Source organism: Arachis ipaensis, chromosome B10 (assembly GCF_000816755.2).
Source record: "Arachis ipaensis cultivar K30076 chromosome B10, Araip1.1, whole genome shotgun sequence".
In the NCBI taxonomy this organism is placed as follows: domain Eukaryota; kingdom Viridiplantae; phylum Streptophyta; class Magnoliopsida; order Fabales; family Fabaceae; genus Arachis; species Arachis ipaensis.
The window spans coordinates 38844719-38850425 of record NC_029794.2 but is presented as its reverse complement, the minus strand read 5'-3'; positions in this window follow the sequence as shown (position 1 = coordinate 38850425).

Sequence of the window (5707 nt, the reverse complement as noted above, 5' to 3'; positions counted from 1 at the left end):
GTCAAACGAACCATCATGCAATAGCCCATCAGAAAAGAGAAGAGAATGTCCATATCCATCAACAACAAAAAAAGACAAAAATATTAACTCCCTTACGAATTTTTTCAAACTTCGAAATTAGTCCACTTTATGCAATAATTATTTAATTAATCAAAGTAAATAACTGACAAAATCCTGTACTTTATGCTGTTACATCAACTTTTTATCTATACATGCACGTATAGCAAGGCCACGCGTCTTGTGTAGCTACCCGCTAGCTCGTTTCAGCAGGTGCTAAAAAATAATTGTTTCAGCACCATAGTATTGGCCCAACAATAAAAGAACATCAAACTTGAAATTGCATTAAAGGAAATTTAAATCTAATAAGAGCATTCATAAATTAAAAGAGGTATAAAAGAAAAATTAACAATGTAAACTAAGAGAATTAAGATGTAGGAACAAGAAATTGCAAGGGAAACAAGATGAAAATAAGAAATTAAACCTCGATCTAAGAGGAAAATAAACCTAAGAACCCTAATTCTAGAGAGAAGAGAGAGCTTCAATCTCTAGAAAAATAGCCTACATGATGCTAACCTAAAACTAATTGCTCCCCCTTTGACCCATCTTGAATTCTGCATGAAATAGTCTCTGGAATTAGTTGGATTTGGGTCTGGAAAACTCAGAAATCACCCCAACATTTTCACTTTAATGAGGTCACGTGCCTGCTGTGACGCGTACGCATGGGCCACGCGTACACGTCGTCTGGCGTTTTCTTGTCACGCGTACGCGTCATGTCACACGTACGCGTCGCCTGGACGACCTCCTCTTCACGCGTGCGCATCGCTCTAAGCACTCCAAATCCTTGTTTTTCCATGAATTCTCCACTTTGCATACTTTTCTCTTCACTTCTTCCATCCAATACTTGCCTTATGAATCTGAAATCACTCAACAAACATATCAAGGCATCGAATAGAATTAAGATGAATTAAATAGCTATTTTAAGGTCTAAAAAGCATGTTTTCACACTGATGAGCGGATAATTTATACGCTTTTTGACATTGTTTTTAGTATGTTTTTAGTAGGATCTAGTTACTTTTAGGGATGTTTTCATTAGTTTTTATGTTAAATTCACATTTCTGGACTTCACTATGAGTTTGTGTATTTTTCTGTGATTTCAGGTATTTTCTGGCTGAAATTGAGGGACTTGAGCAAAAATCAGATTCAGAGGTTGAAGAAGGACTGCTGATGCTGTTGGATTCTGACCTCCCTGCACTCAAAGTGGATTTTCTGGAGCTGCAGAGCTCGAAGTGGCGCGTTTCCAATTGCGTTGGAAAGTAGACATCCAGGGCTTTCCATCAATGTATAATAGTCCATACTTTGGCCAAGAATAGGCGACGCAAACTGGCGTTCAACGCCAGCTCTCTGCCATTAATTACTTTCGAAAACTCCATTAGTATTTTATATCCGCCTGACTGAGATTTACAAGGTGACCATAGCTTGCTTCATACCAACAATCTCCGTGGGATTCGACCCTTACTCACGTAAGGTATTACTTGGACGACCCAGTGCACTTGCTGGTTAGTTATGCGAAGTTGTGAAGATATGTTTAGACCATGGTCCTGTGCATCCGTTTTTGGTTCCATTGCCAGGGAATCAATTTCGAACAACAATTCACAACCTGAGTAGCAATTTCGCATACCAAGTTTTTGGCACCGTTGCCGGGGATTGTTCGAGTTTTCGACAAGCTTTTGGTCTGGTAACATCAGTGCCAAGTTTGATCCGGCAACAACACCAAGTTTTTGGCGCCGTTGCCGGGGATTGTTCGAGTTTGGACAACTGACGGTTCATCTTGTTGCTCAGATTAGGTAATTTTCTTTTTGTTTTCTTTTCAAAAATTTTTTTCAAAAATATTTCAAAATTTTCTCACCTGTTTTTGAAAAAAAAAATTTTCTTAAAATAAAAATGTTTTCAAAAATTTTATAATTTTATTCAAAATTTTTAAGAATGAATTCTAGTGTTTCATGAAGCATGTGAAGCCTGGCTGGCTGTAAAGTCATGTCTAAATTCTTTTGGACTGAGGCTTCCAAACCATCAGCATAGAGGCAAGTTACATATTTGATAAGTAATGAGCAGTATATTCTGATATCTTTCTGAAGCTTGGCTGGCCATTGGCCATGTCTAGTGTTTTGGACCGAAGCTTTCATTGAAAGCTTGGCTGGCTAGTGAGCCATGTCTAATTCCTGGACTGAAGCTTTAGACTAAGAATGCAAGATTCCTGGAATTCATGTTAAAAATTTTGGAATCCTTATTTTTTCTTTTTCATATAATTTTCGAAAAAATCCAAAAAAATTAGAAAATCATAAAAATCAAAAATATTTTTTGTGTTTCTTGTTTGAGTCTTGAGTCATGTTATAAGTTTGGTATCATTTGCATGTACATCTTGCATTTTTCGAAAATTCTCATACATTCATAGTGTTCTTCATGATCTTCAAGTTGTTCTTGGTAAGTCTTCTTGTTTGATCTTTGCATTTGCATGTTTTGTGTCTTTTCTTGTTTTTCATATGCATTCTTGAATTCTTAGTGTCTAAGCATTAAAGAATTCTAAGTTTGGTGTCTTGCATGTTTTCCTTGCATTAAAAATTTTTCAAAAATATGTTCTTGGTGTTCATCATGATCTTCATAGTGTTCTTGGTGTTCATCTTGACATTCATAGCATTCTTGCATGCATCACATGTTTTGATCTAAAATTCTCATGCATTGCATCATTTTTCTTGTTTTTCTCTCTCGTCAAAAAAATTCAAAAATAAAAAAAATATCTTTCCATTTTTCTCTCATCAAATTCGAAAATTTGGATTGACTTTTTCAAAAATTTTTAAAATCAAGTTGTTTCTTATGAGTCAAATCAAATTTTCAATTTGAAAATCTTATCTTTTTCAAAATCTTTTTCAAAAATCAAATCTTTTTCAAATTTCTTAGTTATTTTCGAAAATTCCAACAATATTTTTCAAAAACATTTTTTTCATTTTTATATCAAATTTTCAAAAATAACAATAACAATTAATGTTTTGATTCAAAAATTTCAAGTTTGTTACTTGCTTGTTAAGAAAGATTCAAACTTTAAGTTCTAGAATCATATCTTGTGATTTCTTGGGAATCAAGTCATTAATTGTAATTTTAAAAATCAAATCTTTTTCAAAACTAATTCCTATCATATCTTTTCAAAAATATCTTCTCATCATACCTTTTTTCAAAAAAATTTTCAAAATATCTTTTCTAACTTCCTAACTTCTTATCTTTTCAAAATTTGTTTCAACTAACTAACTAACTTTTTGTTTGTTTCTTAACTTTTTCAAAACTATCTAACTAACTCTCTCTCTCTCTCTCTCTAATTTTCGAAAATATCTTCCCTCTTTTTCAAAAATTTCTTTTTTATTAACTAATTATTTTTATTTTTGATTTTAAGAAAAAAATTTCGAAAAAAATACTAACCTTTTTCAAAAACTATTTTCGAAAATCACTAACTCTTTTTCAAAAATTATTTTCGAAAATTCTCCCTCTCCCATCTTATTCTATTTATTTATTCATTTACTAACATCTCATCTCACATCTCTGCCCTCCTCACAGTTGTGTTTCTTTCTTTACATCACATTCTTTGTCTCCCTCATTTCTTCCACTCACAAAGGGATCCCTATACTGTGGTATAAAGGATCCATATTATTATTATTATTATTTTTTGTGCCCTCTTCTTTGTCATATGAGCAGGAACAAGGACAATAATATTCTTGTTGAAGCATATCCAGAACCTGAAAGGACTCTGAAGAGAAAACTAAGAGAAGCTAAATTACAACAATCCAGAGATAACCTTTCAGAAATTTTCGAACAGGAAGAGGAGATGGCAGCCGAAAATAATAATAATGCAAGGAGGATGCTTGGTGACTTTACTGCACCTAATTCCAATTTACATGGAAGAAGCATCTCCATTCCTGCCATTGGAGCAAACAACTTTGAGCTGAAACCTCAATTAGTTTCTCTGATGCAGCAGAACTGCAAGTTTCATGGACTTCCATATGAAGATCCTTTTCAGTTCTTAACTGAATTCTTGCAGATATGTGATACTGTTAAGACTAATGGAGTCGAGTGATTGATGTGGACAGAGGAGAATTAGTCCTTCAATTGAATAAGGACAACCTTGTGTTTACAACTCAAGGATCCCTCTCTGCATCTATGGAGAGGAAGCAGAAAAAGCTTCTCTCAAAGCAGAGTCAACCCAAGCCCCCACAGTCAAACTCTAAGTTTGGTGTTGGGAGGCCACAGCCAAACTCTAAGTTTGGTGTTGAACTCCCATATCCAAACTCTAAGTTTGGTGTTGGAGGGTCTCAACAATGCTCTGAACATCTGTGAGGCTCCATGAGAGCCCACTGTCAAGCTATTGACATTAAAGAAGCGCTTGTTGGGAGGCAACCCAATTTTTATTTATCTAACTATATTTTTCTTAGTTATATGTCTTTATAGGTTCATGATCATGTGGAGTCACAAATTAAAAATATAAAAATTGAAAACGGAATCAAAAACAGCAGAAGAAAAATCACACCCTGGAGGAAGCATCTGCCTGGCGTTCAACGCCAGAACAGAGCATGGTTCTGGCGCTGAACGCCCAAAACAAGCATGGTTCTGGCGTTCAACGCCAGAAATGGCAACAAATGGGCGTTGAACACCCAAAATGGGCACCAACCTGGCACTGAACGCCCAGAGTTGTGTGCAAGGGCATTTTACATGCCTAATTTGGTGCAAGGTTGTAAATCCTTGAACACCTCAGGATCTGTGGACCCACAGGATCATCTCAGGATCTGTGGACCCCACAGGATCCCCACCTACCTCCACTCACTTCTTCTCACCCCTCTTTCACACAATCCCATAAACACTCTTCCCCAAAACTCTTCACCAATCACCTCAATCTCTCTTCCCCATCACCTCTTCACCACTCACATCCATCCACTCTTCCCCATAAACCTACCTCATAAACCCCACCTACCTTCAAAATTCAAAACCAATTTCCCACTCAAACCCACCCATATGGCCGAAACCTTCCCCCCTCCCTTCCCTATATAAAGCCGTCCATTCTTCTTCAAATTCACACAACACAAACCCTCTATACCCTTCTTGGCCGAACCACATCACTTTCTCCCTCTCCTCCATTTCTTCTTCTTCTTCCTCTATTCTTTCTTCTCTTGCTCGAGGGCGAGCAAAATTCTAAGTTTGGTGTGGTAAAACATAAGCTTTTTGTTTTTCTATTACCATTGATGGCACCCAAGACCGGAGAAGATCATTAGTAGTTAGTAACTTTGTCTTAAAGTTATAAATGTCCTATGAATCCATCACCTCTCTTAAATGAAAAATGTTCTAATTCAAAAGAACAAGAAGTACATGAGTTTCGAATTTATCCCTGAACTTAGTTTAATTATATTGATGTGGTGACAATGCTTCTTGTTTTCTGAATGTATGCTTGAACAGTGCATATGTCTTTTGAAGTTGCTGTTTAGGAATGTTAAATATGTTGGCTCTTGAAAGAATGATGACTAGGAAACATGTTATTTGATAATCTAAAAAATCATAAAAATGATTCTTGAAGCAAGAAAAAGCAGCAAAGAACAAAGCTTGTAGAAAAAAAAATAGAAAAAAAAAATAGAAAGAAAAAGCAAGCAGAAAAAGCCAACGCTCTTAAAACCAA